This window comes from Arachis hypogaea, chromosome 20, assembly GCF_003086295.3.
Source record: "Arachis hypogaea cultivar Tifrunner chromosome 20, arahy.Tifrunner.gnm2.J5K5, whole genome shotgun sequence".
In the NCBI taxonomy this organism is placed as follows: domain Eukaryota; kingdom Viridiplantae; phylum Streptophyta; class Magnoliopsida; order Fabales; family Fabaceae; genus Arachis; species Arachis hypogaea.
In genome coordinates, this window is record NC_092055.1 from 90,016,014 (window position 1) to 90,030,135 (window position 14,122).

Genomic DNA, 14,122 nt, shown 5'->3' on the forward strand with positions numbered 1-14,122 from the left:
TTGTTTAGAACTATTGCAATGAGATTTTTAATTCTGCCACCAAATCTTTTTCACCAGCTATGCATCCTTGTGTTGTCTCGGCACTTGGATAAGCTCATCTTCTTGCTCTCACTCAGACTTGAATTTATGATTACTGGGTGAGGTTGTTGGCACCCAGATATGCATATTTCAAGCTGGGTGGTAAGGTTTTCAATCTAGTTTTGGTGCTCTGCATCTTTGTTATCTGTGGTGGTTGGTATGATTGAATTTTTCATGGTAGCTTATGGTGGTTCTCCGTTTGATGCTTGTTCCAGATGAATGGTTCCTTTACATTGTTCTTCTTCCAAGACTCCTTGAACTATCTGTTCCATGGTGTCTACCAGCATACATTCTCCTATGGATTCTTTGGGGTAACTCATTGCTCTAAAGACATTGAAGACCATTTTCTCTTCATCCAATCTCAAGACTAGTTCCTCTTTTTGCACATCAATGATGGCTCCAGCAGTAGCTAGAAATGGCCTTCCTAGGATGATTGACGTGTTGGCCTCTTCTTCCATGTCCAACACAACAAAATCAGCAGGGAAAATGAATTCTCCCACTTTCACTAGCAAGTCTTCCACCACCCCATGTGGAAACTTAAAAGTTCTGTCAGCCAATTGGAGTGCCATTCTTGTTAGCTTGGCTTCCTCAATCTTCATTCTTCTCATTATGGTTAGGGACATGAGATTTATGCTAGCTCCCAAGTCACACAAAGCTTTCTCAATAGTGATATCCCCTACGATACAGGGAATTTGGAAACTCCTTGGGTCATTCAGCTTCTGAGGCAGCTTCTTTTGTATGATGGCGCTGCATTCCTCAGTTAATACTATGGTCTCCTTTGCCTTCCAGTTCCTCTTTCTTGTTATAAGCTCCTTCAAGAATTTGGCGTAGGTGGCATTTGTTCCAATACCTCAGTAAATGGTATGTTGATTTGGAGCTTCTTGAAGATCTCTAGGAACTTAGAGAATTGGCCATCCTTCCCACTTTTTCCCAGCCTTTGTGGGTATGGTGCTTTTGGCACATAAGGCTTCAAGACTGGTTTTGATGAAGGTGGAGTAGGGGTCTCTTCTTCACTCTTATTCCCATACTTTTCTGCAACTTCTTCTTCATGGTTGTCCTTGCTTAGGGTTCCTTCCTTCACAACTTTCCCACTTCTTAGTGTAATAGCCTTGCATTCCCCTCTTGGGTTGGCCATAGTATCACTGGAAAATGTGTGTGTGGGAAGTGGGATTTGCTTGGATAAGATCCCCACTTGTGCTTCCAACTTTGAGATTGCTGTGCCTTGATTTTTCAGATTTGACCTGTATTCTTCTTGATTGGCATCTATCCTTCTTTCAGTCTGTGCTTGTCTCTCCATAAGGGTGGAGACTACCCCTGTAATCTGTGATGACAGTTGTGCTATTGCAGCCTCCATCCTCTCAAAGTTGCTCTTGATTTCACATGGTTACATAGTTGAGGGGGGTGTGTCTTGATTGAGGTTGTTGTGTATGGGTTGGTTGCCATGGTATGATGTGTTTTGTGAGTTATGGTAGGGTCTATGGTTGCCTGTTTGATGGTTGGGGTTGTGAGTGGAATGCTGATTTGATGGATAGGGTTTTTGTGGTTCTGGTTGTGGTTTTGTTGGTTTCCCCACCCAAAATTTGGGTGGTTCTTCCAACCTGGGTTGTATGTCTTAGAGTGTGGGTCATATGGTGGTTTGGATGAGTTGTTCACATAATTAGCTTGTTCCCAGTCACCTTCAGATTCTGGTATATTTCCTTCTTATTGAGGAGTTTGGTCTTGAATGACTGAGGCTTGATTAGCCTCCATCCTCTTGGTTAAGGCTGCTATTTGTGCTGCAATTGCCTTGTTCTGAGCTAACAAAGCATCTACAGAGTTGAGTTCTAGCACTCCTTTCTTCTGAGTCCTTTCTGAAGCATAGAATACTCATTTTCAACTACAGTCTCGATGACATCTATGGCTTCTTCAATGGTTTTCTTCTTGTTGAGTAAGCCTCCTGAAGAATGATCCACGGCCTTCTTTGATTCATAGGACAGCCCCTCATAAAAGATATGTAGTTGTACCCACTCATTGAACATTTCTGGTGGGCATCTTCTTGTCAGATCTGTGAATCTCTCCCAGGCCTCATAGAGTATTTCTCCATCTTGTTGTCTGAAGGTTTGCACCTCAGCTCTCAGCCTGTTGATTCTTTGTGGAGGGTAAAATCTTGCAAGGAATCTATTCATGACCTCCTCCCATGTAGTTAGGCTATCCTTGGGAAATGATTCCAACCATTTTGCTGTCTTATCTCTGAGTGAGAAAGGGAACAATAGTAGTTTGTAGATATCAGGGTGTACCCCATTGAACTTTACAGTACCACATATCCTCAAGAATGTGTTGAGATATTGATTAGGGTCCTCTTGGGCACTTCCTCCATATGAGCAATTATTCTGAACAAGTGTGATGAGCTGAGGCTTCAGCTCAAAATTATTAGCATGAATTGTTGGCTTTAGGATGCTGCTGCCACAATTTCCTGGGTTTGGGTTGATGTAGGAGCCTAAGGCTCTCCTTTCTTGCCCAGCATGATTGCCAGCTTCCTCTTCAACATGGTTATGTGCTTCTTCTTCCATGGTGGTTTCTAGATTCTCCTCCACTAGTTCCTCTCCAACTATGCCTTTGCCTCTTGCTTCCCTCCTTCGTCTAAGGAAGGTCCTCTCAATTTCAATATCAAAGGGAGATGAAGTCTCTCCTCTTCTACCTGTCATACACTTGGCAAATAACCAATAGAGAACAAGTGAAGTAAGAAAAATCTTGTTGAGATTAGTGGTTAGTTTTGTTGATGTAATTAATCGAATAGTTACAAGTGGAAATATGGATGATGAATAACTAAAATAATCAAAGAAGAAAGAAATAGAACTCAGAGTAGAGATAGAAGAAAATAGAAAGTGCTAAATAAAAGAAAATAAAATAACAATGAATTTAAATTGCTTAATCTAGCTCTCCAATTTAATCACTGTCAAATTTAAGCCAATCCCCGGTAACGACGCCATAAAACTTGATGACTGGAAATTCACACCCCATTCAAAATTGGTGAATTAGTTCTTTTGGCAAGCACACCAAAATTATTGTCAAGTAATATCCCACAGTGGAGTGGGATCGTATTTACAGAGATTGCCAAATTCGAGTAGTTTTAATTGATTGATGAATTAGTCAAGCGGAACAAGTAGATTGTGAATTGTAGAATTATAAATGACTAGAATATAAAGAAAAGCAATAAAGTGCAGAAATGGAAATGATAGATTATAAAGTGTAGAATCATAAATGACTTGAATGTAAATAGGAATGAGGAATTACTGAATGTAAAATTAAGCTATAAAGAAAGGGATAGATAAGAATGGGGATATTCATTAAGATCAGGAGATATTGTCTCTTTAGATCAAGTCTAGCTTATATCCTCTTCATTCATGCAACTCATTGACCTCTTGGCAATCATGATCGATTGAGCCCTAATCCCTTGGTGACTCAATCTCTTAGATCTTGATCAATAGCAAATTCCTTGGTCTAATTGCTCATGAAGAGAGATATGCTTGGTCCCTGATTATACCACACACCATCATAGGTCCAAGTAGAGGAAGGATTATATGTCACATATCCAAACACCAAAACCCAGATTCTACTCAAGTGTGAGAAGGGATTTCAAGCATGGTTTCATGTTTCCTTTCCCAAGGTTCCCATGAAACCCATTTTACATTCAATCTCTTTCCCAAGATAATTGAACACTAAGCATTAAGAACGAAATTCCTTCTAGCAAATCAAAGAGAAGATGAAGAGAAGAAGAATTTCACTATCATCAATCCATCAAGTACAACAGAGCTCCCTCTCTCAAAGAGAGGGGATTTAGCAACTCATAGCTCAAAGAAAAGTACTCAAAAGTGAAGTGTAAAAGTGGATCTAAAACTAATCTCTCTAACTGCTTAACCCCTTCTTCAGTACTCCTTGGGGGTATTTATACTACTTCTAGCAAAAATAAAAGAATTACAAAAGTGAAAAAGGAAAATTACATTTTGGAGGGAAAAGAAGCTCAATAAGTGTGACTTTCCAGCTGGCGTGTGGTCAGCGCTCCAGTGGCGTGTCACGTGCTCTTCAATTCTAGCTTGGCGTGCCACGCCCTGTCCTTCAAGTGGCATGCTCGTCTTCACTAACAACCTTGGCGTGCCACGCCTTCCAGCTCAAGTGGCACGCCCTAGCCTTTTTCCACTTCTCCTTGCCTCTGGAAACTTGAACTAGCGTGGCACGCCCAGGGTATGGCATGCCACGCCCTTGCTGTATGCTTGGCCAAGCTTCTCTGGAAAGTTGAACTAGCGTGGCACGCCCAGGGTCTGGCGTGCCACGCCCCTTTGTGAATAAGTGAGTCCTCTGATTGGTGTGCCATGCCACGAACTCAAGTGGCACGCCCCAATACTTCTTTGCTCTCTGAATGATACTGGCGTGCCATGCCTAGGATTCAAGTGGCACGCCTAAGTGAGGAATAGTGGATGGCGTGCCACGCCTTCGACACCAAGTGGCACGCTGGTATGCGAAATTGTTACTCAGGTTGTGAATTATTGTTTGAAATTGATTCCCTGGCGATGACACCGAAAATGGATGCACAGAACCATGGTCTAAACATATCTTCACAACTTCGCATAACTAACCAGCAAGTGCACTGGGTCGTCCAAGTAATAAACCTTACGTGAGTAAGGGTCGATCCCACGGAGATTGTTGGTATGAAGCAAGCTATGGTCACCTTGTAAATCTCAGTCAGGCGGATATAAAATAGTTATGGAGTTTTCGAAAATTAATACTAAAATAAGGATAGAAATACTTATGTAAATCATTGGTGAGAGTTTCAGAAAAGCGTATGGAGATGCATTCATTCCTCTGAACCTCTACTTTCCTGCTGTCTTCATCCAATCCGTCTTACTCCTTTCTATGGCTGGCTTTATGAAAGGATGTCACCGGTGCCAATGGCTACTTTCAATCCTCTTGGGAAAATGGTCCAAATGCTCTGTCACAGCACGGCTAATCGTCTGGAGGCATCACCCTTGTCGTTGGTTGCATCATATTCCTCTCTGTGAAAATGGTCCGATGCGCTATCACTGCATGGCTAATCATCTTGGAGGTTCTCGATCATACTGGAATAGAATTTACTATCCTTTTGCGTCTGTCACTACGCCCAGCACTCGCGAGTTTGGAGTTCGTCACAGTCATTCAATCCCAGAGTCCTACTCGGAATACCACGGACAAGGTTTAAACTTTCCGGACTCTCATGAATGCTGCCATCAATCTAGCTTATACCACGAAGATTCTGATTAAGAGATCTAAGAGATACTCATTCAATCTAATATAGAACGGAAGTGGTTGTCAGGCACGCGTTCATAGGGAATGATGATGATTGTCACGTTCATCACATTCAGGTTGAAGTGCGAATGAATATCTTAGAAGCGAAATAAGATGAATTGAATAGAAAACAGTAGTACTTTGCATTAATCTTTGAGGAACAGCAGAGCTCCACACCTTAATCTATGGAGTGCAGAAACTCTACCGTTGAAAATGCATAAGTAATGAAGGTCCAGGCATGGCCAAATGGCCAGCCCCCAAACGTGATCAATAGATCAATAGATAATCCAAAGACGGTTCAAAAGATGTCTAATACAATAGTAAAAGGTCCTATTTATAATAAACTAGCTACTAGGATTTACAAAAATAAGTAATTGATGCATAAATCCACTTCCAGGGCCCACTTGGTGTGTGCCTGGGCTGAGCTTGAAGTCTACACGTGGAGAGGTCATTCTTGGAGTTGAACGCCAGCTTTTGTGCCAGTTTGGGCGTTGAACTCCACTTTGCAACTTGTTTCTGGCGTCCTGGGCAGAGAGCTGGCGTTGAACGCCAGTTTGCATCGTCTAAACTTGGGCAAAGTATGGACTATTATATATTTCTGGAAAGCACTGGATGTCTACTTTCCAACGCAATTGGAAGCGCGCCATTTTGAGTTCTGTAGCTCCAGAAAATCCATTTTGAGTGTAGGGAGGTCAGAATCTAACAGCATCAGCAGTCCTTCTTCAACCTCTGAATCTGATTTTTGCTCAAGTCCCTCAATTTCAGCCAGAAAATACCTGAAATCACAGAAAAACACACAAACTCATAGTAAAGTCTAGAAATGTGAATTTAACATAAAAACTAATGAAAACATCCATAAAAGTAACTAGATTCTACTAAAAACATACTAAAAACAATGCCAAAAAGCGTATAAATTATCCGCTCATCACACGCCCCATGTATTTGCCCTTCTTCACCCTCTCTGGAAATTTATACCAGCGTGCCACACCTAGAGGCTGGCGTGCCACGCCCATGATCTTGCCTTGGTTCCAGTAGCTGGCGTGCCACGCCTCAGTCTTCAGGTGGCATGCCTTAGTGAGATTCTTGGGTTGGCATGCCACGCCTTCGACATCAAGTGGCACATCAAGTTGGCGTGCCACGCTTTTGATACCAAGTGGCATGCCCAGTCTTCAATTGCCTTCAGCCCCATCTCTGGATTATTGTACTAGCGTGCCACGCCATGCTGTTCAAGTGGCACACCCATACATTGGTGAACTCTTCAAGGTTCGCGTGCCACGCCTGGATTCTTAAGTGGCACGCCCAAGTGACTTCTTGGAGCTGGCGTGCCACGCCTTCGATACCAAGTGGCACGCCATAGTGAAGGTTCTTCCTGGAGTGGTAAGTTGGTGTGCCACGCCCCTTTGCTCAAGTGGCACGCCTATAATAGCTGATGGGTTAGGCGTGCCACGCCCTTTTTGTGTCCTCCATTGTTGCTCTCTGGAACTTTGTACTAGTGTGCCACGCCCAGTCCCTGGCGTGCCACGCCCACATGCATGCTTGGACTTCTCCTTTGGAATTTAGTACTCGCGTGCCACGCCTAGCTCCTGGTGTGCCACGCCAGTGCATTTTTGTGGCATTTGCTCCCAAGTGGCACGCCAGTTTCACACGCCCAACTTCTTGTTGCTTTCTACCCATTTTTGATGCCTTTTTTACCTGAAATTTAGCATAACTCATCTAAAAGTAGTGTACCATAATATTCATCAAATAATGCATGAATTGTACATATCAAATGAGATTATGCTCTTTTATGGTCCTCTTTATGCAAGAAAGAAGGGTAGATGATGCAAGTCATCATCCACCCACTTCAAAATCGAATTTCCCACCCAAAACCCACCCTGTGGTCGAAACCTAACCCTACCCACTCCTATAAATACCCCTCTCCATCACCCTTCATACACACACCTCTCATACACTAATGTACCCCACAAGGCCGAGCCCTCTCTCTCCCTCTCCCTCCTTCTATTTTCTTCTTCTTCTACTCTAGTCTTCTATTTTTTCTTGAGGACGAGCAATGTTTTAAGTTTGGTGTTGGAAAAGCATAGCTTCTTCTTTCTTTCCATTACCATTCATGGCACCCAAGGTTGGAGACTCCTCTAAAAAGAGGAAAGGAAAGGCAGTAGCCAATCCCTCTGAATCTTGGGAGATTGAAAGATTCATCACCAAAGCTCATTAAGACCACTTTTATGAATTAATGGCTGAGAAAAAAGTGATCCATGAGGTTCCTTTCAATCTCAAGAAGAATGAGTATCCGGAAATTCGAAGAGAGATCCAGAGAAGAGATTGGGAAGTCCTAACCAATCCCATCCAAGAGGCTGGGATTCTCATGGTGCAAGAGTTCTATGCTAATGCATGGGTTACTAAAAACCATGACACTAGTGTGAACCCAAATCCAAGGAATTGGATCACCATGGTCCGAGGAAGAATCTTAGATTTCAACTCGAAAAGTGTGAGGTTGGCATTCAACTTGCCTCTATTGCAAGGAGATCCTCATCCTTACACTAGAAGAGTAAACTATGATCAGAGATTAGATCAGGTGCTCTCAGATATTTGTGCAGAAGGCGCATAGTGGAAATGGGATTCCCAAGGCAAGCCCATTCAATTAAGAAGGGTTGACCTTAAGCCCATGGCTTGAGGATGGTTGGAATTCATCCAAAGATCCATCATCCCTACTAGCAACTAGTCAGAAGTGACTACTGACAGAGCCATCATGATTCATTGCATCATAATTGGAACTGAGGTGGAAGTTCATGAGGTATTTCCTCAAGAACTGTACAAGATAGCTGAGAAGCCTCACACCAATGTGAGGTTAGCATTCTCCAACCTTATCTGTCATCTATGCAATTTAGCTGGAATTGTCATAAATGGAGATGTCTCTATTAGGGAAGATAAGCCCATCACTAAGAAGAGGATGGAGAAAATCAGAGAGCATGCACAAGAGCCTGTGCATCCGCCTCATTATGAGATCCCTGAGATACCTCAAGGGATGTATTTTCCTTCCCAAAGCTATTGGGATCAATGGCAAACTTCTCTTAGAGAATTGAGCACTAACATGGAGCAATTAAAGATAGAGCATCAAGGACATGCCACTACCCTCAATAAAATAAGAGAAGACCAAAGAGCCATAAGGGAAGACCAAAGGGTTATGAAGGAAGAGCAACAAAGGCAAAGGGATGACATAGAAGAGATCAAGCATCACATTGGATCCTCAAGGAGAAGCACTAGACGCTACCCTTAAAGGTGGATTCGTCCTCTTTTACACGCCTTTCCTATTATTTTTCTATTTTCTGTCTGTTTATTTATCTGTTCTCTTGTTCTAGTTGCATGATCATTTGCATTGATGTCTTAAAGTTGTAAAATATTCCATATATCTCTCACCTTACTTAAATAAAAATTTTTATTGAAAAGAATTGAGAGGTGCATATATTTCAAGTTTAACATAAGATTAGTTTAATTAGTTTGATGTGGTGTCATTTGCTTTTGTTTTCTGAATGTATGATTAAACAGTGCATATTTGAAGTTGAAATTTCAGAATGTTGGCTCTTGAAAGAATAAGGAAAAAGGAAAAATATTATTGATAATCTGAAAAATCTGAAAATTGATTTTTGAAGCAAGAAAAAACAGCAAAAAGCAAAAGAAAAAGCATGTTGCAAAAGAAAAAAATTATATGCATGCGAAAAAAAGAAAGAAAAAATGGAAAAAAGAAAAAGAAAAAATAAAAAGTAGAAAAATCCATTACTGCCCAAAAATGCAAGAAAAGGAGGGCAGATTGAAAAAGCCAATAACCCTTTAAACCAAAAGGCAAGGGTAAAAGGACCTAAGGCTTTGAGCATTAATGTGAGAATTTTTGTTGGTCTAGAATTTCTCAATAGAAAAAGAACTTCGTTGCAAGCATAGTTCCAAACTAACTAATAATTCTCCATCAAAGTTTTAAATTGTTTGTCACAAGTACAAACCCCAATAAAAACTGAGAGTATTTAAACCTCCGGTCGTCTCGCAAGGAATTGCAATAAAGTTCTCAATTATTGGCTATGAAGGAACAAGGGGGGTTTGATTTGGTGATTGGCAAGAAAAGTAAATAACAAGAAAGTAAATGACAATTAACTAATAAAAGAAAGAAAAAGAAGTCTTGGCTAAGGCATGGAAATTGAGATCACCATCCTTGTCTAACAACCATACATTGACGATTATGAAGGACCAACCCATCAAGTCTACTTCTATACTTGAAGTAAGTCAAATAGGCTTGATCAACATCAACCATAAGTCCCAACCTAGCTATTAATTAACTTAATAGTAGGTTAGTGTCAATGGACATCAAATTGATCAACAAGGGACCCAAATCATCAATCCAATTAGACCAAATGACTGAAGGTTACTCAATTCCCTTAGCCTAGGCCAAGTGTAACAACCCCTTTTTCAAGTACGCAAGATCTTTTCTGAAGGCACGGATTTCTCTGGAAGATCACTAGAGGGATCACCTCTGCTGTATCATCAAGCAACTCAATCTTTATTGTCATTATGTCATCCTTAAGCTAGAACCTCTTTTGGGGTAAGCTCGATAACGCAATCACGAAGAACCTAGTTTTTGAACCGTATCGGTTAGGAGTTTTGATTCTGGTTTTCGTAAATAGTCTCAGTTTGACGAACCAAACTCGATTCATGAGAGAAGAAAGACAATATTATAATGTTATCATTATATTAGTACTATAAGATGCTTGAATGATATTATAAAGTTACCTGCCCTGTTTTAGTTAAAAACAGGAAATCGGTTTAACCGGGTTCACAGTTTACTGGTGCAACATAGCACCAGCACTCTCTGATGACTTTAGCAATGATAAGGCCTCATCATAAATGTTCTATTCTCATATTTAATATGTTACTAGTGTCATTTATGCTAGTATCTCAGAAAATAATTTTTAGAGATGTTTTTACAAGTGTTCCAATACATCTAGTTTTAGTAGTTATACACCTGAGATATTTTAATATTATTTTAATCCACCTCCAAGCCAACCAATCACAACTCACCTTACATCCCCAAGACACTCAAAGGCTTGTCATTTTCTCCCTTTGGCCGAAATTGAAAAGAGGGAAAAGAGAGAAAACTTCATGAACACTTAATTTTCAAAGCTTGATTTCTTCTTAACTAAAACTCAAATCAAAATTCCAATCCGACCAAAATGATCCTCTCTTCTTTCTCTACATAACCATATAACATATCAAGGCTGGAAAAAATGTGAGATGGCTGTCTCCCTCCCTCTTCAATTCGGTTTAGGGTTTAGGGAGGAAAACCATGCTAAACATGTGTTTTCATGATGTTCTTCCTTAAATCTCTTGCTTAGCTTGACTTGTGAGCCAAGAATCTTCAATTCCTAGCACGTTTAAGGTGAGGAATCCCTTTCTAAAATGTTGATTAAGGTTTGGTCAGTTGAGGTTTTATGGATTTAAAGTTGTTCTTGATGTGCTTTAGGAGGAAAAAGTGCTTTAAGAACACTTCAAAGAGTAACCGAATTTGGAGCAGCAAATCAAGGTAAGATTTGGAAAAATTAATCTTGATTAATTGTATTTGAGTTGTGTGATTATGATATGGTTTGGTTATTCTTGAAATTTATTGTTTATATGAGTGGTTCTTGTTGAAATTTTGGTGAAAATTTGATGAAATTTGATGATATTCAAGCTATGAAACATGTTCTTGAGTACATCTGGAAAAACGAACCCTAGGACTTAAATTGGGGTTCAATTTGTGTTAGAATCAGGTGAAAAAGATGGGGTTTTAGTGGCTAGGAATTTATTATGAATTATGGTAAAAATCGGTTGCTGAAAAGATTGAAAAACGGGTGAAAATAGAGAAAGAATCTAAAAAATTTACGAAGAACACTTTGAGTGGTGAAGAATAATGAAGAACACCTTTTAGATATTAAAAAGGGCAAGGTTGTGATTATTTTGGTGTTTGAGGGTTTATTTTGTAATTTCCAAAAGTTAGGGTGGTTAAAGTAGAAATATTAAAAGTTACGGGTGGTAAAAAGTAAATTTTAAAGGTTAAAAGTTAAAGTGGGGTAATTTTTAAAAATTTAATGATAAAATAATAAATAATAAAAAATATTAAATAGTAATATTTAATTAAAAATAATATTTTAATAAAAATAATAAAATAATACAAAAAAGGTAGTTTTTTCGTAAAAGCTTTAGAAAGACAACTTTAAGCTCAGAATATCATAATTACCCTCATAAAATACCTAGGGAGTGGTAATAACATATTAGTGAGGCAAAGACAAGGGAAAGATAAAAAGTTAAAGAAGAGATAAAAATCAAAGAAAAAGTATGTAAAGTTTTAATGACAGAAAAACAGGCAGAGATTAGTAAACGAACTAGGGCAACATAGTTAGTCCTTGAGTTGCGGCTAGGGTCAAGTATTATATGAAAAGTTAAATTGTTTCAGTATATACTTAATGAACCTATACTTAGGATAGGCTAACTGTTCATACCGAAATTTACATAAGGTTTAAATACATACGTTAAGCAGGGAAAAGAGTAATCAGAGCAGAGTAATATGATAAAGAGTAAATAGAGAACAAGCAAAGGGCCTGTTGAAAGGTCATTTGTTGCATTAAGGCAACTCCAGAGATATTTGTGTGTTCATCTACTGCATTGAGGCAGTCAGATAGATGGTGGTGCGACCACCGAGAGCGCTTTCCTGGGATACTTAGCTATAATGCTATTCTGTAAGTCAGAGGACTCTTACAGAGGTATCGAGAAAACACAACTAGCATATACTCCTGTAAGTCAAAGGACTCTTACAGTGAGTGTGTGTGTGTCCTCCTGTAAGTCAGAAGACTTACAGTGAGTGTGTTGGGCAGACTAGCTCCGCCTTGCAAGTCAAAAGACTCTTACAATGGGTTGCTAGTTCCGCCACGCAAGTCAAAGGAATCTTGTAGTGGTTTGCCCCGCAAGTCAAAGGACTCTTGCAAAGGGTATTGCCGACAGGGAAGCCTTACCTTGTCAGAAGACTCTGGGTAATGTCGGGAGCGGGTATATAACCGACAAATGAGCTCATTACCTGCATTAGGGTTAGACATGCATCATACTTGGTTGCGTATTTCTTCTGTTATGTTTATTGTATGAATGTATCCTTTCTTTGTTTGTATTCTATTCTTTGTATTTGTGTTTTTTTGTATTCTTTTATTTGTGTTCTACTTTGTGTTTTCTCTATTTTCTCTATTTATCTGTATCTTCTGTTTACTACTTCACTGTATTCTGCTATTCGTCTGCGAAACAACACAGAATTAATGAACTTAACTAATAACCCCGGCCCTACTAAGAACTTCCCAGTTCTTACCCCTTCTCTTGCCCTTCCCTCTCCAGATGGAAGCAAGAGTATCCTTCTGTAGCCCACTGATAATCGTTCTGCAAAAGGGTTCTGCTCTAGGTAGTCTTCTGAGTCTAGAGCGAGATTTGTTTTTTGTTTATATGTATATACTGTGAGATCAGCCAACATTTGCACCCCGTTCATATGCGAACTTTAACTTAAATCCTGTGTACGAGATTCCTGTTATATGGCTACGTGATGAAGTACCAGTGAGACATCATATGACAACATGTGATCGTGCAAAGGAGTAGTAAACAATCTTCCACCTTTTGATGACATTCCACCTGACTTGAGTTTTAAAGACTTAGAACATACTTTCCCTCGCTTTAGTAGTTTAGAGGGACTAGGTGAGTATAGAGTCTAGGCTAGCCTGGGCGCCGGCTTAGGGACTTCTTGAACAGGTCACGGCCTGGGATGTTGTATGTATATATATGTATATAATTATTATCTAGTTATATCTAGGGGTGTTCTAACTAAAAGTCTATACTCTAATAAAGGCTGAATCACCGAATGTTGTCAACTGCTTGTGATGTATTTATGTGTGGTTGTTTATAATTGTTTTATTTGTTATCATTTCTGAAATAATTATAAATGATTTTGTTTATTAATCCAAATGTTTTCAAAAAAAAAACTTGCAAAATAACTACACTTTTAACAATGAATCAAGCTCATATAAAAATAATAGATAATAATTAGGAAGACAAGTTGGTAGCGCTCAGTTTCTAGTATGATAATGACGTTCCAGAAATTTGGTCATTACACAAAGAGTATAGAAAACTACTCTATAACTAATGAAGACATTTTATTAAATACCTAGAGTGCAATAAAAGTGAATATCATAAATTGCAAGAATTAATGAAACCCATAACTAACAGAACTAAGAAATCAACAATAGCAATTAAGATAAACATAAAAAGACTTAAAAACGTGAAATTGCATTAAAGAAAATAAAAATCTAACAAGGGTTCATCAAAGTAAAAATGGCAACATAAAGTAATTAACAAGAAAAAACTAAGAAGATTAAGACAATAGAACAATAAAATATAAAGTGAATTGAACTAAAATAAAGAATTAAAAGTTGGATCTAAGAAAATTTGACCTAAACTACCCTAAATTCTAGAGAGAAGAGAGAGATTCTCTCTTTAGAATTCTAACCTGAAACATGGTAAAAACTATACTATCACTACTTGGTTCATTCCCCTTCAATCTTTGGGTTCAATAGCATCAGAAATGAGTTGGATTTGGGCCTGGATGGCTCAGAAATCGCCCCCATCGTATTGCCTTTAAGTTGGTCACATGCTGCTTCCCACGCGTACTCGTAGGCCACGTATACGCGTCGCCTGACAG